Source organism: Nothobranchius furzeri, chromosome 17, assembly GCF_043380555.1.
Source record: "Nothobranchius furzeri strain GRZ-AD chromosome 17, NfurGRZ-RIMD1, whole genome shotgun sequence".
Classification (NCBI taxonomy): domain Eukaryota; kingdom Metazoa; phylum Chordata; class Actinopteri; order Cyprinodontiformes; family Nothobranchiidae; genus Nothobranchius; species Nothobranchius furzeri.
The window spans coordinates 6,280,030-6,301,465 of record NC_091757.1 but is presented as its reverse complement, the minus strand read 5'-3'; positions in this window follow the sequence as shown (position 1 = coordinate 6,301,465).

The following is a 21,436-nucleotide window of genomic DNA, read 5'->3' as shown; positions in this document are numbered from 1 at the left end:
GAGAGTGTCCCAAGCAAGACACGCCCGGAAGAGCGTCTTGCCACATGTCAGCACTCGGTCTGACTGAGCGCCTCCAGGAGAGAGGCCCAAGCAAGACGCGCCCCGAGGAGCATCTTGACACATGTCTCCTCTGGGTCTGACTGAGCGCCTCCAGGAGAGAGGCCCAAGCAAGACGTGCCCCGAGGAGCGTCTTGCCACATGTCAACACTGGGTCTGACTGAGTGCCTCCATGAGAGAAGCCCCAGCAAGACGCGCCCCGAGGAGCATCTTGCCAAATGTCAACACTGGGTCTGACTGAGAACCTCCAGGAGAGAAGCCCATGCAAGAAGCGGCCAGAGGATGGTCTTGCCACAGTTCAACACTGGGTCTGACTGAGCGCCTCCAGGAGAGAGGCCCAAGCAAGACACGCCCCGAGGAGCGTCTTGACACATGTCAACACTGGGTCTGACTGAGGACCTCCATGAGAGAAGCCCAAGCAAGACGCGCCCCGAGGAGAGTCTTGCCACATGTCAACGCTGGGTCTGACAGAGGGCATGCAGGAGAGAGGCCCAAGCAATACACGCCCCGAGGAGCGTCTTGCCACAAGTCACCACTGGGTCTGACTGAGCGCCTCCAGGAGAGAGGCCCAAGCAAGAAGCGCCCCGAGGAGCGTCTTGCCACGTGTCAACACTGGGTCTGATTGAGGGCCTTCTGGAGAGAGGCCCATGCAAGACGCGCCCCGAGGAGCGTCTTGCCACATGTCAACAATGGGTCTGACTGAGGGCCTCCAGGAGAGAAGCCCAAGCAAGACGCGCCCCGAGGAGCTTCTTGCCACATGTCAGCACTCGGTCTGACTGAGCGCCTCCAGGAGAGAGGCCAAAGCAAGACGCGCCCCGAGGAGCGTCTTGACACATGTCAACACTGGGTCTGACAGAGGGCCTCCATGAGAGAGGCCCAAGCAAGACGCGCCCCGAGGAGTGTCTTGCCACATGTCAACACTGGGTCTGACTGAGCGCCTCCAGGAGAGAGGCCCAAGCAAGACGCGCCTTGAGGAGCGTCTTGCCACGTGTCAACACTGGGTCTGACTTAGCGCCTCCAGGAGAGAGGCCCAAGCAAGATGCGCCCCGAGGAGCGTCTTGCCACGTGTCACCACTGGGTCTGACTGAGCTCCTCCAGGAGAGAGGCCCAAGCAAGACGCGCCCCGAGGAGCGTCTTGCCACGTGTCACCACTGGGTCTGAGTGAGCACCTCCAGGAGAGAGGCCCCAGCAAGACGCGCCCCGAGGAGCGTCTTGCCACATGTCACTACTCGGTCTAACTGAGCGCCTCCAGGAGAGAGGTCCAAGCAAGACGCGCCCCGAGGAGCGTCTTGCCACATGTCACTACTCGGTCTGACTGAGCGCCTCCAGGAGAGAGGCCCAAGCAAGACGTGCCCCGAGGAGCATCTTGCCACATGTCAACAATGGGTCTGACTGAGGGCCTCCAGGAGAGAAGCCCAAGCAAGACGCGCCCCGAGGAGCGTCTTGCCACATGTCAACACTGGGTCTGACTGAGGGCCTCCAGGAGAGAGGCCCAAATAAGACGCGCCCCGAGGAGCGTCTTGCCACATGTCAACAATGGGTCTGACTGAGGGCCTCCAGGAGAGAATCCCAAGCAAGACGCGCCCCGAGGAGCGTCTTGCCACATGTCAGCACTCGGTCTGACTGAGCGCCTCCAGGAGAGAGGCCCAAGCAAGACGTGCCCCGAGGAGCATCTTGCCACATGTCAACAATGGGTCTGACTGAGGGCCTCCAGGAGAGAAGCCCAAGCAAGACGCGCCCCGAGGAGCGTCTTGCCACATGTCAACACTGGGTCTGACTGAGGGCCTCCAGGAGAGAGGCCCAAATAAGACGCGCCCCGAGGAGCGTCTTGCCACATGTCAACAATGGGTCTGACTGAGGGCCTCCAGGAGAGAAGCCCAAGCAAGACGCGCCTCGAGGAGCGTCTTGCCACATGTCAGCACTCGGTCTGACTGAGCGCCTCCAGGAGAGAGGCCCAAGCAAGACGCGTCCCGAGGAGCGTCGTGCCACATGTCAAAATTGGGTCTGACTGAGCGCCTCCAGGAGAGAGGCCCAAGCAAGACGCGCCCCGAGGAGAGTCTTGCCACATGTCAGCACTCGGTCTGACTGAGCGCCTCCAGGAGAGACGCCCAAGCAAGACGTGCCCCGAGGAGCGTCTTGACACATTTCTCCTCTGGGTCTGACTGAGCGCCTCCAGGAAAGAGGCCCAAGCAAGACGTGCCCCGAGGAGCGTCTTTACACATGTCAACACTGGGTCTGACTGAGTGCCTCCATGAGAGAAGCCCCAGCAAGACGCGCCCCGAGGAGCGTCTTGCCACATGTCAACACTGGGTCTGAATGAGCACCTCCAGGAGAGAGGCCCAAGCAAGACGCGCCCCGAGGAGCGTCTTGCCACATGTCAACACTGGGTCTGACTGAGCGCCTCCAGGAGAGAGGCCCGAGGAGCGTCTTGACACATGTCACCTCTGGGTCTGACTGAGCGCCTCCAGGAGAGAGGCCCAAGCAAGACGCGCCCCGAGGAGCGTCTTGACACATGTCAACACTGGGTCTGACTGAGCACCTCCAGGAGAGAGGTCCAAGCAAGAAGCGCCCCGAGGAGCGTCTTGCCACATGTCAGCACTGGGTCTGACTGAGTGCCTCCATGAGAGAAGCCCCAGCAAGACGCGCCCCGAGGAGCGTCTTGTCACATGTCACTACTCGGTCTGACTGAGCGCCTCCAGGAGAGAGGTCCAAGCAACACGCGCCCCGAGGAGCGTCTTGCCACATGTCAACACTGGGTCTGACTGAGTGCCTCCATGAGAGAAGCCCCAGCAAGACGCGCCCCGAGGAGCGTCTTGCCACATGTCACTACTCGGTCTGACTGAGTGCCTCCAGGAGAGAGGCCCAAGCAATATGCGCCCCGAGGAGCGTCTTGCCACATGTCAACATTGGGTCTGACTGAGCGCCTCCAGGAGAGAGGCCCAAGCAAGACGCGCCCCGAGGAGAGTCTTGCCACATGTCAGCACTCGGTCTGACTGAGCGCCTCCAGGAGAGACGCCCAAGCAAGACGTGTCCCGAGGAGCGTCTTGACACATTTCTCCTCTGGGTCTGACTGAGCGCCTCCAGGAGAGAGGCCTTAGCAAGACATGCCCCGAGGAGCATCTTGCCACATGTCAACAATGGGTCTGACTGAGGGCCTCCAGGAGAGAAGCCCAAGCAAGACGCGCCCCGAGGAGCGTCTTGCCACATGTCAACACTGGGTCTGACTGAGGGCCTCCAGGAGAGAGGCCCAAATAAGACGCGCCCCGAGGAGCGTCTTGCCACATGTCACTACTCGGTCTGACTGAGCGCCTCCAGGAGAGAGGTCCAAGCAACACGCGCCCCGAGGAGCGTCTTGCCACATGTCAACACTGGGTCTGACTGAGTGCCTCCATGAGAGAAGCCCCAGCAAGACGCGCCCCGAGGAGCGTCTTGCCACATGTCACTACTCGGTCTGACTGAGTGCCTCCAGGAGAGAGGCCCAAGCAATATGCGCCCCGAGGAGCGTCTTGCCACATGTCAACATTGGGTCTGACTGAGCGCCTCCAGGAGAGAGGCCCAAGCAAGACGCGCCCCGAGGAGAGTCTTGCCACATGTCAGCACTCGGTCTGACTGAGCGCCTCCAGGAGAGACGCCCAAGCAAGACGTGTCCCGAGGAGCGTCTTGACACATTTCTCCTCTGGGTCTGACTGAGCGCCTCCAGGAGAGAGGCCTTAGCAAGACATGCCCCGAGGAGCATCTTGCCACATGTCAACAATGGGTCTGACTGAGGGCCTCCAGGAGAGAAGCCCAAGCAAGACGCGCCCCGAGGAGCGTCTTGCCACATGTCAACACTGGGTCTGACTGAGGGCCTCCAGGAGAGAGGCCCAAATAAGACGCGCCCCGAGGAGCGTCTTGCCACATGTCAACAATGGGTCTGACTGAGGGCCTCCAGGAGAGAAGCCCAAGCAAGACGCGCCCCGAGGAGCGTCTTGCCACATGTCAGCACTCGGTCTGACTGAGCGCCTCCAGGAGAGAGGCCCAAGCAAGACGCGTCCCGAGGAGCGTCGTGCCACATGTCAACATTGGGTCTGACTGAGCGCCTCCAGGAGAGAGGCCCAAGCAAGACGCGCCCCGAGGAGAGTCTTGCCACATGTCAGCACTCGGTCTGACTGAGCGCCTCCAGGAGAGACGCCCAAGCAAGACGTGCCCCGAGGAGCGTCTTGACACATTTCTCCTCTGGGTCTGACTGAGCGCCTCCAGGAGAGAGGCCTTAGCAAGACATGCCCCGAGGAGCATCTTGCCACATGTCAACAATGGGTCTGACTGAGGGCCTCCAGGAGAGAAGCCCAAGCAAGACGCGCCCCGAGGAGCGTCTTGCCACATGTCAACACTGTGTCTGACTGAGGGCCTCCAGGAGAGAGGCCCAAATAAGACGCGCCCCGAGGAGCGTCTTGCCACATGTCAACAATGGGTCTGACTGAGGGCCTCCAGGAGAGAAGCCCAAGCAAGAAGCGCCCCGAGGAGCGTCTTGCCACATGTCAGCACTCGGTCTGACTGAGCGCCTCCAGGAGAGAGGCCCAAGCAAGACGCGTCCCGAGGAGCGTCGTGCCACATGTCAACATTGGGTCTGACTGAGCGCCTCCAGGAGAGAGGCCCAAGCAAGACGCGCCCCGAGGAGAGTCTTGCCACATGTCAGCACTCGTTCTGACTGAGCGCCTCCAGGAGAGACGCCCAAGCAAGACGTGCCCCGAGGAGCGTCTTGACACATTTCTCCTCTGGGTCTGACTGAGCGCCTCCAGGAGAGAGGCCCAAGCAAGACGTGCCCCGAGGAGCGTCTTTACACATGTCAACACTGGGTCTGACTGAGTGCCTCCATGAGAGAAGCCCCAGCAAGACGCGCCCCGAGGAGCGTCTTGCCACATGTCAACACTGGGTCTGAATGAGCACCTCCAGGAGAGAGGCCCAAGCAAGACGCGCCCCGAGGAGCGTCTTGCCACATGTCAACACTGGGTCTGACTGAGCGCCTCCAGGAGAGAGGCCCGAGGAGCGTCTTGACACATGTCACCTCTGGGTCTGACTGAGCGCCTCCAGGAGAGAGGCCCAAGCAAGACGCGCCCCGAGGAGCGTCTTGACACATGTCAACACTGGGTCTGACTGAGCACCTCCAGGAGAGAGGTCCAAGCAAGAAGCGCCCCGAGGAGCGTCTTGCCACATGTCAACACTGGGTCTGACTGAGTGCCTCCATGAGAGAAGCCCCAGCAAGACGCGCCCCGAGGAGCGTCTTGTCACATGTCACTACTCGGTCTGACTGAGCGCCTCCAGGAGAGAGGCCCAAGCAAGACGTGCCCCTAGGAGTGTCTTGCCACATGTCACTACTCGGTCTGACTGAGCGCCTCCAGGAGAGAGGTCCAAGCAACACGCGCCCCGAGGAGCGTCTTGCCACATGTCAACACTGGGTCTGACTGAGTGCCTCCATGAGAGAAGCCCCAGCAAGACGCGCCCCGAGGAGCGTCTTGCCACATGTCACTACTCGGTCTGACTGAGTGCCTCCAGGAGAGAGGCCCAAGCAATACGCGCCCCGAGGAGCGTCGTGCCACATGTCAACATTGGGTCTGACTGAGCGCCTCCAGGAGAGAGGCCCAAGCAAGACGCGCCCCGAGGAGAGTCTTGCCACATGTCAGCACTCGGTCTGACTGAGCGCCTCAAGGAGAGACGCCCAAGCAAGACGTGCCGCGAGGAGCGTCTTGACACATTTCTCCTCTGGGTCTGACTGAGCGCCTCCAGGAGAGAGGCCCAAGCAAGAAGTGCCCCGAGGAGCGTCTTTACACATGTCAACACTGGGTCTGACTGAGTGCCTCCATGAGAGAAGCCCCAGCAAGACGCGCCCCGAGGAGCGTCTTGCCACATGTCAACACTGAGTCTGAATGAGCACCTCCAGGAGAGAGGCCCAAGCAAGACGCGCCCCGAGGAGCGTCCTGCCACGTGTCACCACTGGGTCTGAGTGAGCACCTCCAGGAGAGAGGCCCAAGCAAGACGCGCCCCGAGGAGCGTCCTGCCACGTGTCACCACTGGGTCTGAGTGAGCACCTCCAGGAGAGAGGCCCCAGCAAGACGCGCCCCGAGGAGCGTCTTGCCACATGTCACTACTCTGTCTGACTGAGCGCCTCCAGGAGAGAGGCCCAAGCAAGACGTGCCCCGAGGAGCATCTTGCCACATGTCAACAATGGGTCTGACTGAGGGCCTCCAGGAGAGAAGCCCAAGCAAGACGCGCCCCGAGGAGGGTCTTGCCACATGTCAACACTGGGTCTGACTGAGGGCCTCCAGGAGAGAGGCCCAAATAAGACGCGCCCCGAGGAGCGTCTTGCCACATGTCAACAATGGGTCTGACTGAGGGCCTCCAGGAGAGAATCCCAAGCAAGACGCGCCCCGAGGAGCGTCTTGCCACATGTCAGCACTCGGTCTGACTGAGCGCCTCCAGGAGAGAGGCCCAAGCAAGACGTGCCCCGAGGAGCATCTTGCCACATGTCAACAATGGGTCTGACTGAGGGCCTCCAGGAGAGAAGCCCAAGCAAGACGCGCCCCGAGGAGCGTCTTGCCACATGTCAACACTGGGTCTGACTGAGGGCCTCCAGGAGAGAGGCCCAAATAAGACGCGCCCCGAGGAGCGTCTTGCCACATGTCAACAATGGGTCTGACTGAGGGCCTCCAGGAGAGAAGCCCAAGCAAGACGCGCCTCGAGGAGCGTCTTGCCACATGTCAGCACTCGGTCTGACTGAGCGCCTCCAGGAGAGAGGCCCAAGCAAGACGCGTCCCGAGGAGCGTCGTGCCACATGTCAAAATTGGGTCTGACTTAGCGCCTCCAGGAGAGAGGCCCAAGCAAGACGCGCCCCGAGGAGAGTCTTGCCACATGTCAGCACTCGGTCTGACTGAGCGCCTCCAGGAGAGACGCCCAAGCAAGATGTGCCCCGAGGAGCGTCTTGACACATTTCTCCTCTGGGTCTGACTGAGCGCCTCCAGGAGAGAGGCCCAAGCAAGACGTGCCCCGAGGAGCGTCTTTACACATGTCAACACTGGGTCTGACTGAGTGCCTCCATGAGAGAAGCCCCAGCAAGACGCGCCCCGAGGAGCGTCTTGCCACATGTCAACACTGGGTCTGAATGAGCACCTCCAGGAGAGAGGCCCAAGCAAGACGCGCCCCGAGGAGCGTCTTGCCACATGTCAACACTGGGTCTGACTGAGCGCCTCCAGGAGAGAGGCCCGAGGAGCGTCTTGACACATGTCACCTCTGGGTCTGACTGAGCGCCTCCAGGAGAGAGGCCCAAGCAAGACGCGCCCCGAGGAGCGTCTTGACACATGTCAACACTGGGTCTGACTGAGCACCTCCAGGAGAGAGGTCCAAGCAAGAAGCGCCCCGAGGAGCGTCTTGCCACATGTCAGCACTGGGTCTGACTGAGTGCCTCCATGAGAGAAGCCCCAGCAAGACGCGCCCCGAGGAGCGTCTTGTCACATGTCACTACTCGGTCTGACTGAGCGCCTCCAGGAGAGAGGCCCAAGCAAGACGTGCCCCGAGGAGCGTCTTGCCACATGTCACTACTCGGTCTGACTGAGCGCCTCCAGGAGAGAGGTCCAAGCAACACGCGCCCCGAGGAGCGTCTTGCCACATGTCAACACTGGGTCTGACTGAGTGCCTCCATGAGAGAAGCCCCAACAAGACGCGCCCCGAGGAGCGTCTTGCCACATGTCACTACTCGGTCTGACTGAGTGCCTCCAGGAGAGAGGCCCAAGCAATATGCGCCCCGAGGAGCGTCTTGCCACATGTCAACATTGGGTCTGACTGAGCGCCTCCAGGAGAGAGGCCCAAGCAAGACGCGCCCCGAGGAGAGTCTTGCCACATGTCAGCACTCGGTCTGACTGAGCGCCTCCAGGAGAGACGCCCAAGCAAGACGTGTCCCGAGGAGCGTCTTGACACATTTCTCCTCTGGGTCTGACTGAGCGCCTCCAGGAGAGAGGCCTTAGCAAGACATGCCCCGAGGAGCATCTTGCCACATGTCAACAATGGGTCTGACTGAGGGCCTCCAGGAGAGAAGCCCAAGATAGACGCGCCCCGAGGAGCGTCTTGCCACATGTCAACACTGGCTCGACTGAGGGCCTCCAGGAGAGAGGCCCAAATAAGACGCGCCCCGAGGAGCGTCTTGCCACATGTCAACAATGGGTCTGACTGAGGGCCTCCAGGAGAGAAGCCCAAGCAAGACGCGCCCCGAGGAGCGTCTTGCCACATGTCAGCACTCGGTCTGACTGAGCGCCTCCAGGAGAGAGGCCCAAGCAAGACGCGTCCCGAGGAGCGTCGTGCCACATGTCAACATTGGGTCTGACTGAGCGCCTCCAGGAGAGAGGCCCAAGCAAGACGCGCCCCGAGGAGAGTCTTGCCACATGTCAGCACTCGGTCTGACTGAGCGCCTCCAGGAGAGACGCCCAAGCAAGACGTGCCCCGAGGAGCGTCTTGACACATTTCTCCTCTGGGTCTGACTGAGCGCCTCCAGGAGAGAGGCCTTAGCAAGACATGCCCCGAGGAGCATCTTGCCACATGTCAACAATGGGTCTGACTGAGGGCCTCCAGGAGAGAAGCCCAAGCAAGACGCGCCCCGAGGAGCGTCTTGCCACATGTCAACACTGGGTCTGACTGAGGGCCTCCAGGAGAGAGGCCCAAATAAGACGCGCCCCGAGGAGCGTCTTGCCACATGTCAACAATGGGTCTGACTGAGGGCCTCCAGGAGAGAAGCCCAAGCAAGAAGCGCCCCGAGGAGCGTCTTGCCACATGTCAGCACTCGGTCTGACTGAGCGCCTCCAGGAGAGAGGCCCAAGCAAGACGCGTCCCGAGGAGCGTCGTGCCACATGTCAACATTGGGTCTGACTGAGCGCCTCCAGGAGAGAGGCCCAAGCAAGACGCGCCCCGAGGAGAGTCTTGCCACATGTCAGCACTCGATCTGACTGAGCGCCTCCAGGAGAGACGCCCAAGCAAGACGTGCCCCGAGGAGCGTCTTGACACATTTCTCCTCTGGGTCTGACTGAGCGCCTCCAGGAGAGAGGCCCAAGCAAGACGTGCCCCGAGGAGCGTCTTTACACATGTCAACACTGGGTCTGACTGAGTGCCTCCATGAGAGAAGCCCCAGCAAGACGCGCCCCGAGGAGCGTCTTGCCACATGTCAACACTGGGTCTGAATGAGCACCTCCAGGAGAGAGGCCCAAGCAAGACGCGCCCCGAGGAGCGTCTTGCCACATGTCAACACTGGGTCTGACTGAGCGCCTCCAGGAGAGAGGCCCGAGGAGCGTCTTGACACATGTCACCTCTGGGTCTGACTGAGCGCCTCCAGGAGAGAGGCCCAAGCAAGACGCGCCCCGAGGAGCGTCTTGACACATGTCAACACTGGGTCTGACTGAGCACCTCCAGGAGAGAGGTCCAAGCAAGAAGCGCCCCGAGGAGCGTCTTGCCACATGTCAACACTGGGTCTGACTGAGTGCCTCCATGAGAGAAGCCCCAGCAAGACGCGCCCCGAGGAGCGTCTTGTCACATGTCACTACTCGGTCTGACTGAGCGCCTCCAGGAGAGAGGCCCAAGCAAGACGTGCCCCGAGGAGCGTCTTGCCACATGTCACTACTCGGTCTGACTGAGCGCCTCCAGGAGAGAGGTCCAAGCAACACGCGCCCCGAGGAGCGTCTTGCCACATGTCAACACTGGGTCTGACTGAGTGCCTCCATGAGAGAAGCCCCAGCAAGACGCGCCCCGAGGAGCGTCTTGCCACATGTCACTACTCGGTCTGACTGAGTGCCTCCAGGAGAGAGGCCCAAGCAATACGCGCCCCGAGGAGCGTCTTGCCACATGTCAACATTGGGTCTGACTGAGCGCCTCCAGGAGAGAGGCCCAAGCAAGACGCGCCCCGAGGAGCGTCTTGACACATGTTAACACTGGGTCTGACTGAGGGCCTCCATGTGAGAAGCCCAAGCAAGACGCGCCCCGAGGAGTGTCTTTACACATGTCAACACTGGGTCTGACTGAGTGCCTCCATGAGAGAAGCCCCAGCAAGACGCGCCCCGAGGAGCGTCTTGCCACATGTCAACACTGGGTCTGACTGAGGGCCTCCAGGAGAGAGGCCCAAATAAGACGCGCCCCGAGGAGCGTCTTGCCACATGTCAACAATGGGTCTGACTGAGGGCCTCCAGGAGAGAAGCCCAAGCAAGACGCGCCCCGAGGAGCGTCTTGCCACATGTCAGCACTCGGTCTGACTGAGCGCCTCCAGGAGAGAGGCCCAAGCAAGACGCGTCCCGAGGAGCGTCGTGCCACATGTCAACATTGGGTCTGACTGAGCGCCTCCAGGAGAGAGGCCCAAGCAAGACGCGCCCCGAGGAGAGTCTTGCCACATGTCAGCACTCGATCTGACTGAGCGCCTCCAGGAGAGACGCCCAAGCAAGACGTGCCCCGAGGAGCGTCTTGACACATTTCTCCTCTGTGTCTGACTGAGCGCCTCCAGGAGAGAGGCCCAAGCAAGACGTGCCCCGAGGAGCGTCTTTACACATGTCAACACTGGGTCTGACTGAGTGCCTCCATGAGAGAAGCCCCAGCAAGACGCGCCCCGAGGAGCGTCTTGCCACATGTCAACACTGGGTCTGAATGAGCACCTCCAGGAGAGAGGCCCAAGCAAGACGCGCCCCGAGGAGCGTCTTGCCACATGTCAACACTGGGTCTGACTGAGCGCCTCCAGGAGAGAGGCCCGAGGAGCGTCTTGACACATGTCACCTCTGGGTCTGACTGAGCGCCTCCAGGAGAGAGGCCCAAGCAAGACGCGCCCCGAGGAGCGTCTTGACACATGTCAACACTGGGTCTGACTGAGCACCTCCAGGAGAGAGGTCCAAGCAAGAAGCGCCCCGAGGAGCGTCTTGCCACATGTCAACACTGGGTCTGACTGAGTGCCTCCATGAGAGAAGCCCCAGCAAGACGCGCCCCGAGGAGCGTCTTGTCACATGTCACTACTCGGTCTGACTGAGCGCCTCCAGGAGAGAGGCCCAAGCAACACGCGCCCCGAGGAGCGTCTTGCCACATGTCAACACTGGGTCTGACTGAGTGCCTCCATGAGAGAAGCCCCAGCAAGACGCGCCCCGAGGAGCGTCTTGCCACATGTCACTACTCGGTCTGACTGAGCGCCTCCAGGAGAGAGGTCCAAGCAACACGCGCCCCGAGGAGCGTCTTGCCACATGTCAACACTGGGTCTGACTGAGTGCCTCCATGAGAGAAGCCCCAGCAAGACGCGCCCCGAGGAGCGTCTTGCCACATGTCACTACTCGGTCTGACTGAGTGCCTCCAGGAGAGAGGCCCAAGCAATACGCGCCCCGAGGAGCGTCTTGCCACATGTCAACATTGGGTCTGACTGAGCGCCTCCAGGAGAGAGGCCCAAGCAAGACGCGCCCCGAGGAGAGTCTTGCCACATGTCAGCACTCGGTCTGACTGAGTGCCTCAAGGAGAGACGCCCAAGCAAGACGTGCCGCGAGGAGCGTCTTGACACATTTCTCCTCTGGGTCTGACTGAGCGCCTCCAGGAGAGAGGCCCAAGCAAGACGTGCCCCGAGGAGCGTCTTTACACATGTCAACACTGGGTCTGACTGAGTGCCTCCATGAGAGAAGCCCCAGCAAGACGCGCCCCGAGGAGCGTCTTGCCACATGCAAACACTGGGTCTGAATGAGCACCTCCAGGAGAGAGGCCCAAGCAAGACGCGCCCCGAGGAGCGTCTTGCCACATGTCAACACTGGGTCTGACTGAGCGCCTCCAGGAGAGAGGCCCGAGGAGCGTCTTGACACATGTCACCTCTGGGTCTGACTGAGCGCCTCCAGGAGAGAGGCCCAAGCAAGACGCGCCCCGAGGAGCGTCTTGACACATGTCAACACCGGGTCTGACTGAGCACCTCCAGGAGAGAGGTCCAAGCAAGAAGCGCCCCGAGGAGCGTCTTGCCACATGTCAACACTGGGTCTGACTGAGTGCCTCCATGAGAGAAGCCCCAGCAAGACGCGCCCCGATGAGCGTCTTGTCACATGTCACTACTTGGTCTGACTGAGCGCCTCCAGGAGAGAGGCCCAAGCAAGACGTGCCCCGAGGAGCGTCTTGCCACATGTCACTACTCGGTCTGACTGAGTGCCTCCAGGAGAGAGGCCCAAGCAATACGCGCCCCGAGGAGCGTCTTGCCACATGTCAACAATGGGTCTGACTGAGGGCCTCCAGGAGAGAAACCAAAGCAAGACGCGCCCCGAGGAGCTTCTTTCCACATGTCAACAATGGGTCTTACTGAGGGCCTCCAGGAGAGAAGCCCAAGCAAGAAGCGCCCCGAGGAGCGTCTTGCCACATGTCAACACTGGGTCTGACTGAGCGCCTCCAGGAAAGAGGCCCAAGCAAGACACGCCCCGAGGAGCGTCTTGACACATGTCAACACTGGGTCTGACTGAGGGCCTCCATGAGAGAAGCCCAAGCAAGACGCGCCCCGAGGAGAGTCTTGCCACATGTCAACACTGGGTCTGACAAAGGGCATCCAGGAGAGAGGCCCAAGCAATACGCGCCCCGAGGAGCGTCTTGCCACATGTCATCAATGGGTCTGACTGAGGGCCTCCAGGAGAGAAGCCAAAGCAAGACGCGCCCCGAGGAGCTTCTTTCCACATGTCAACAATGGGTCTTACTGAGGGCCTCCATGAGAGAAGCCCAAGCAAGACGCGCCCCGAGGAGTGTCTTGCCACATGTCAACACTGTGTCTGACTGAGCGCCTCCAGGAGAGAGGCCCAAGCAAGACGCGCCCCGAGGAGCGTCTTGCCACGTGTCAACACTGGGTCTGACTTAGCGCCTCCAGGAGAGTGGCCCAAGCAAGATGCGCCCCGAGGAGCGTCTTGCCACGTGTCACCACTGGGTCTGACTGAGCTCTTCCAGGAGAGAGGCCCAAGCAAGACGCGCCCAGAGGAGCGTCTTGCCACGTGTCACCACTGGGTCTGATTGAGCACCTCCAGGAGAGAGGCCCCAGCAAGACGCGCCCCGAGGAGCGTCTTGCCACATGTCACTACTCGGTCTAACTGAGCGCCTCCAGGAGAGAGGTCCAAGCAAGACGCGCCCCGAGGAGCGTCTTGCCACAAGTCACTACTCGGTCTGACTGAGCGCCTCCAGGAGAGAGGCCATAGCAAGACGTGCCCCAAGGAGCGTCTTGCCACATGTCAAAAATGGGTCTTACTGAGCGCCTCCAGGAGAGAGGCCCAAGCAAGACGCGCCCCGGGGAGCGTCTTGCCATATGTCAACACTGGGTCTGACTGAGCGCCTCCAGGAGCGAGGCCCAAGCAAGAAACGCCCGAGGAGCGTCTTGACACATGTCAACACTGGGTCTGACTGAGCGCCTCCAGGAGAGAGGTCCAAACAACACGCGCCCCCAGGAGCGTCTTGCCACATGTCAACACTGGGTCTGACTGAGTGCCTCCATGAGAGAAGCCCCAGCAAGACGCGCCCCGAGGAGCGTCTTGTCACATGTCACTACTCGGTCTGACTGAGCGCCTCCAGGAGAGAGGCCCAAGCAAGACGTGCCCCGAGGAGCATCTTGTCATATGTCAACACTGGGTCTGACTGAGCGCCTCCAGGAGCGAGGCCCAAGCAAGAAACGCCCGAGGAGCGTCTTGACACATGTCAACACTGGGTCTGACTGAGCGCCTCCAGGAGAGAGGTCCAAACAACACGCGCCCCCAGGAGCGTCTTGCCACATGTCAACACTGGGTCTGACTGAGTGCCTCCATGAGAGAAGCCCCAGCAAGACGCGCCCCGAGGAGCGTCTTGTCACATGTCACTACTCGGTCTGACTGAGCGCCTCCAGGAGAGAGGCCCAGGCAAGACGTTCCCCGAGGAGCGTCTTGCCACATGTCAACAATGTGTCTGACTGAGGGCCTCCAGGAGAGAAGCCCAAGCAAGAAGAGCCCCGAGGAGCGTCTTGCCACATGTCAACACTGGGTCTGACTGAGCGCCTCCAGGAGAGACGCCCAAGCAAGACACGCCCCGAGGAGCGTCTTGACACATGTTAACACTGGGTCTGACTGAGGGCCTCCATGTGAGAAGCCCAAGCAAGACGCGCCCCGAGGAGAGTCTTGCCACATGTCAACACTGGGTCTGACAGAGGGCATCCAGGAGAGAGTCCCAAGCAATACGCGCCCCGAGGAGCGTCTTGCCACATGTCAACAATGGGTCTGACTGAGGGCCTCCAGGAGAGAAGCCCAAGGTACACGCGCCCCGAGGAGCTTCTTGCCACATGTCAGCACTCGGTCTGACTGAGCGCCTCCAGGAGAGAGGCCAAAGCAAGACACGCCCCGAGGAGCGTCTTGACACATGTCAACACTGGGTCTGACAGAGGGCCTCCATGAGAGAGGCCCAAGCAAGACGCGCCCCGAGGAGTGTCTTGCCACATGTCAACACTGGGTCTGACTGAGCGCCTCCAGGAGAGAGGCCCAAGCAAGACGCGCCCCGAGGAGCGTCTTGCCACGTGTCAACACTGGGTCTGACTTAGCGCCTCCAGGAGAGAGGCCCAAGCAAGATGCGCCCCGAGGAGCGTCTTGCCACGTGTCACCACTGGGTCTGACTGTGCTCATCCAGGAGAGAGGCCCAAGCAAGACGCGCCCCGAGGAGCGTCTTGCCACATGTCACTACTCGGTCTAACTGAGCGCCTCCAGGAAAGAGGTCCAAGCAAGACACGCCCCGAGGAGCGTCTTGCCACATGTCACTACTCGGTCTGACTGAGCGCCTCCAGGAGGGAGGTCCAAGCAAGACGCGCCCCGAGGAGCGTCTTGCCACATGTCACTACTCGGTCTGACTGAGCGCCTCCAGGAGAGAGGCCAAAGCAAGACGTGCCCTGAGGAGCGTCTTGCCACATGTCAACAATGGGTCTGACTGAGGGCCTCCAGGAGAGAAGCCCAAGCAAGACGCGCCCCGAGGAGCGTCTTGCCACATTTCAACACTGGGTCTGACTGAGGGCCCCCAGGAGAGAGGCCCAAATAAGACGCGCCCCGAGGAGCGTCTTGCCACATGTCACCACTGGGTCTGACTGAGGGCCTCCAGGAGAGAAGCCCAAGCAAGATGCGCCCCGAGGAGCGTCTTGCCACATGTCAGCACTCGGTCTGACTGAGCGCCTCCAGGAGAGAGGCCCAAGCAAGACGTGCCCCGAGGAGCGTCTTGACACATGTCTCCTCTGGGTCTGACTGAGCGCCTCCAGGAGAGAGGCCCAAGCAAGACGTGCCCCGAGGAGCATCTTGCCACATGTCAACACTGGGTCTGACTGAGGGCATCCAGGAGAGAGGCCCAAGCAATACGCGCCCCGAGGAGCGTCTTGCCACATGTCAACAATGGGTCTGACTGAGGGCCTCCAGGAGAGAAGCCCAAGGTACACGCGCCCCGAGGAGCTTCTTGCCACATGTCAGCACTCGGTCTGACTGAGCGCCTCCAGGAGAGAGGCCAAAGCAAGACACGCCCCGAGGAGCGTCTTGACACATGTCAACACTGGGTCTGACAGAGGGCCTCCATGAGAGAGGCCCAAGCAAGACGCGCCCCGAGGAGTGTCTTGCCACATGTCAACACTGGGTCTGACTGAGCGCCTCCAGGAGAGAGGCCCAAGCAAGACGCGCCCCGAGGAGCGTCTTGCCACGTGTCAACACTGGGTCTGACTTAGCGCCTCCAGGAGAGAGGCCCAAGCAAGATGCGCCCCGAGGAGCGTCTTGCCACGTGTCACCACTGGGTCTGACTGTGCTCATCCAGGAGAGAGGCCCAAGCAAGACGCGCCCCGAGGAGCGTCTTGCCACGTGTCACCACTGGGTCTGATTGAGCACCTCCAGGAGAGAGGCCCAAGCAAGACCCGCCCCGAGGAGCGTCTTGCCACATGTCACTACTCGGTCTAACTGAGCGCCTCCAGGAAAGAGGTCCAAGCAAGACACGCCCCGAGGAGCCTCTTGCCACATGTCACTACTCGGTCTGACTGAGCGCCTCCAGGAGGGAGGTCCAAGCAAGACGCGCCCCGAGGAGCGTCTTGCCACATGTCACTACTGGGTCTGATTGAGCACCTCCAGGAGAGAGGCCCAAGCAAGACGTGCCCCGAGGAGCGTCTTGACACATGTCTCCTCTGGGTCTGACTGAGCGCCTCCAGGAGAGAGGCCCAAGCAAGACGTGCCCCGAGGAGCATCTTGCCACATGTCAACACTGGGTCTGACTGAGTGCCTCCATGAGAGAAGCCCCAGCAAGACGCGCCCCGAGGAGCGTCTTGCCACATGTCAACACTGGGTCTGACTGAGCACCTCCAGGAGAGAGGCCCAAGCAAGACGCGCCCCGAGGAGCGTCTTGCCACATGTCAACACTGGGTCTGACTGAGCGCCTCCAGGAGAGAGGCCCAAGCAAGACGCGCCCCGAGGAGCGTCTTGACACATGTTAACACTGGGTCTGACTGAGGGCCTCCATGTGAGAAGCCCAAGCAAGACGCGCCCCGAGGAGAGTCTTGCCACATGTCAACACTGGGTCTGACAGAGGGCATCCAGGAGAGAGGCCCAAGCAATACGCGCCCCGAGGAGCGTCTTGCCACATGTCAACAATGGGTCTGACTGAGGGCCTCCAGGAGAGAAGCCCAAGCAAGACGCGCCCCGAGGAGCTTCTTGCCACATGTCAGCACTCGGTCTGACTGAGCGCCTCCAGGAGAGAGGCCAAAGCAAGACGCGCCCCGAGGAGCGTCTTGACACATGTCAACACTGGGTCTGACAGAGGGCCTCCATGAGAGAGGCCCAAGCAAGACGCGCCCCGAGGAGTGTCTTGCCACATGTCAACACTGGGTCTGACTGAGCGCCTCCAGGAGAGAGGCCCAAGCAAGATGCGCCCCGAGGAGCGTCTTGCTGTGTGTCAACACTGGGTCTGAGTGAGCGCCTCCAGGAGAGAGGCCGAGGAGCGTCTTGACACATGTCACTACTCGGTCTAACTGAGCGCCTCCAGGAGAGAGGTCCAAGCAAGACGCGCCCCGAGGAGCGTCTTGCCACTGTCACTACTCGGTCTAACTGAGCGCCTCCAGGAAAGAGGTCCACCAAGACACGCCCCGAGGAGCGTCTTGCCACATGTCACTACTCGGTATGACTGAGCGCCTCCAGGAGGGAGGTCCAAGCAAGACGCGCCCCGAGGAGCGTCTTGCCACATGTCACTACTCGGTCTGACTGAGCGCCTCCAGGAGAGAGGCCAAAGCAAGACGTGCCCTGAGGAGCGTCTTGCCACATGTCAACAATGGGTCTGACTGAGGGCCTCCAGGAGAGAAGCCCAAGCAAGACGCGCCCCGAGGAGCGTCTTGCCACATTTCAACACTGGGTCTGACTGAGGGCCCCCAGGAGAGAGGCCCAAATAAGACGCGCCCCGAGGAGCGTCTTGCCACATGTCAACACTGGGTCTGACTGAGGGCCTCCAGGAGAGAAGCCCAAGCAAGATGCGCCCCGAGGAGCGTCTTGCCACATGTCAGCACTCGGTCTGACTAAGCGCCTCCTGGAGAGAGGCCCAAGCAAGACGCGCCCGGAGGAGCGTCTTGCCACATGTCAGCACTCGGTCTGACTGAGCGCCTCCAGGAGAGAGGCCCAAGCAAGACGTGCCCCGAGGAGCGTCTTGACACATGTCTCCTCTGGGTCTGACTGAGCGCCTCCAGGAGAGAGGCCCAAGCAAGACGTGCCCCGAGGAGCATCTTGCCACATGTCAACACTGGGTCTGACTGAGTGCCTCCATGAGAGAAGCCCCAGCAAGACGCGCCCCGAGGAGCGTCTTGCCACATGTCAACACTGGGTCTGACTGAGCACCTCCAGGAGAGAGGCCCAAGCAAGACGCGCCCCTAGGAGCGTCTTGCCACATGTCAACACTGGGTCTGACTGAGCGCCTCCAGGAGAGAGGCCCGAGGAGCGTCTTGCCACATGTCACCTCTGGGTCTGACTGAGCACCTCCAGGAGAGAGGCCCAAGCAAGACGCGCCCGGAGGAGCGTCTTGCCACATGTCAGCACTCGGTCTGACTGAGCGCCTCCAGGAGAGAGGCCCAAGCAAGACGCGCCCCGAGGAGCGTCTTGACACATGTTAACACTGGGTCTGACTGAGGGCCTCCATGTGAGAAGCTCAAGCAAGACGCGCCCCGAGGAGAGTCTTGCCACATGTCAACACTGGGTCTCACAGAGGGCATCCAGGAGAGAGGCCCAAGCAATACGCGCCCCGAGGAGCGTCTTGCCACATGTCAACAATGGGTCTGACTGAGGGCCTCCAGGAGAGAAGCCCAAGCAAGACGCGCCCCGAGGAGTGTCTTGCCACATGTCAGCACTCGGTCTGACTGAGCGCCTCCAGGAGAGAGGCCAAAGCAAGACGCGCCCCGAGGAGCGTCTTGACACATGTCAACACTGGGTCTGACAGAGGGCCTCCATGAGAGAGGCCCAAGCAAGACGCGCCCCGAGGAGTGTCTTGCCACATGTCAACACTGGGTCTGACTGAGCGCCTCCAGGAGAGAGGCCCAAGCAAGACGCACCCCGAGGAGCGTCTTGCCACGTGTCAACACTGGGTCTGAGTGAGCGCCTCCAGGAGAGAGGTCCAAGCAAGACGCGCCCCGAGGAGCGTCTTGCCACATGTTACTACTCGGTCTGACTGAGCGCCTCCAGGAGAGAGGCCCAAGGAAGACGTGCCCCGAGGAGCGTCTTGCCACTTGTCAACAATGGGTCTGACTGAGGGCCTCCAGGAGAGAGGCCCAAGCAATACGCGCCCCGAGGAGCGTCTTGCCACATGTCAACAATGGGTCTGACTGAGGGTCTCCAGGAGAGAAGCCCAAGCAAGACGTGCCCCGAGGAGCTTCTTGCCACATGTCAGCACTCGGTCTGACTGAGCGCCTCCAGGAGAGAGGCCAAAGCAAGACGCGCCCCGAGGAGCGTCTTGACACATGTCAACACTGGGTCTGACAGAGGGCCTCCATGAGAGAGGCCCAAGCAAGACGCGCCCCGAGGAGTGTCTTGCCACATGTCAACACTGTGTCTGACTGAGCGCCTCCAGGAGAGAGGCCCAAGCAAGACGCACCCCGAGGAGCATCTTGCCACGTGTCAACACTGGGTCTGAGTGAGCGCCTCCAGGAGAGAGGTCCAAGCAAGACGCGCCCCGAGGAGCGTCTTGCCACATGTCACTACTCGGTCTGACTGAGCGCCTCCAGGAGAGAGGCCCAAGGAAGACGTGCCCCGAGGAGCGTCTTGCCACATGTCAACAATGGGTCTGACTGAGGGCCTCCAGGAGAGAAGCCCAAGCAAGACGCGCCCCGAGGAGCGTCTTGCCACATGTCAACACTGGGTCTGACTGAGGGCCTCCAGGAGAGAGGCCCAAATAAGACGCACCCCGAGGAGCGTATTGCCACATATCAACAATGGGTCTGACTGAGGGCCTCCAGGAGAGAAGCCCAAGCAAGACGCGCCCCGAGGAGCGTATTGCCACATGTCAGCACTCGGTCTGACTGAGCGCCTCCAGGAGAGAGGCCCAAGCAAGACGAGCCCCGAGGAGCGTCTTGCCACATGTCAACACTGGGTCTGACTGAGCGCCTCTAGGAGAGAGGCCCAAGCAAGACGTGCCCCGAGGAGCGTCTTGCCACATGTCACTACTCGGTCTGACTGAGCGCCTCCAGGAGAGAGGTCCAAGCAACACGCGCCCCGAGGAGCGTCTTGCCACATGTCAACACTGGGTCTGACTGAGTGCCTCCATGAGAGAAGCCCCAGCAAGACGTGCCCCGAGGAGCGTCTTGCCACATGTCACTACTCGGTCTGACTGAGTGCCTCCAGGAGAGAGGCCCAAGCAATACGCGCCCCGAGGAGCGTCTTGCCACATGTCAACACTGGGTCTGACTGAGCGCCTCCAGGAGAGAGGCCCAAGCAAGACGCGCCCCGAGGAGCGTCTTGCCACATGTCAACACTGGGTCTGACTGAGGGCCTCCAGGAGAGAGGCCCAAATAAGACGCGCCCCGAGGAGCGTCTTGCCACATATCAACAATGGGTCTGACTGAGGGCCTCCAGGAGAGAAGCCCAAGCAAGACGCGCCCCGAGGAGCATCTTGCCACATGTCAACACTGGGTCTGACTGAGCGCCTCCAGGAGAGAGGCCCAAGCAAGACGCGCCCCGAGGAGAGTCTTGCCACATGTCAGCACTCGGTCTGACTGAGCGCCTCCAGGAGAGACGCCCAAGCAAGACCTGCCCCGAGGAGCGTCTTGACACATTTCTCCTCTGGGTCTGACTGAGCGCCTCCAGGAGAGAGGCCCAAGCAAGACGTGCCCCGAGGAGCGTCTTTCCACATGTCAACACTGGGTCTGACTGAGTGCCTCCATGAGAGAAGCCCCAGCAAGACACGCCCCGAGGAGCTTCTTGCCACATGTCAACACTGGGTCTGACTTAGCGCCTCCAGGAGAGAGGCCCGAGGAGCGTCTTGACACATGTCACCTCTGGGTCTGACTGAGCCTCTCCAGGAGAGAGGCCCAAGCAAGACGCGCCCCGAGGAGCGTCTTGTCACATGTCAACACTGGGTCTGACTGAGCGCCTCCAGGAGAGAGGCCCAAGCAAGACACGCCCCGAGGAGCGTCTTGACACATGTCAACACTGGGTCTGACTGAGGGCCTCCATGAGAGAAGCCCAAGCAAGACGCGCCCCGAGGAGAGTCTTGCCACATGTCAACACTGGGTCTGACAAAGGGCATCCAGGAGAGAGGCCCAAGCAATACGCGCCCCGGGGAGCGTCTTGCCACATGTCAACAATGGGTCTGACTGAGGGCCTCCAGGAGAGAAGCCAAAGCAAGACGCGCCCCGAGGAGCTTCTTTCCACATGTCAACAATGGGTCTTACTGAGGGCCTCCATGAGAGAAGCCCAAGCAAGACGCGCCCCGAGGAGTGTCTTGCCACATGTCAACATTGTGTCTGACTGAGCGCCTCCAGGAGAGAGGCCCAAGCAAGACGCGCCCCGAGGAGCGTCTTGCCACGTGTCAACACTGGGTCTGACTTAGCGCCTCCAGGAGAGAGGCCCAAGCAAGATGCGCCCCGAGGAGCGTCTTGCCACGTGTCACCACTGGGTGTGACTGAGCTCCTACAGGAGAGAGGCCCAAGCAAGACGTGCCCCGAGGAGCGTCTTGCCACATGTCAACAATGGGTCTGACTGAGGGCCTCCAGGAGAGAAGCCCAAGCAAGACGCGCCCCGAGGAGCGTCTTGCCACATGTCAACACAGGGTCTGACTGAGGGCCTCCAGGAGAGAGGCCCAAATAAGACGCTTCCCGAGGAGCGTCTTGACACATTTCTCCTCTGGGTCTGACTGAGCGCCTCCAGGAGAGAGGCCCAAGCAAGACGCGCCC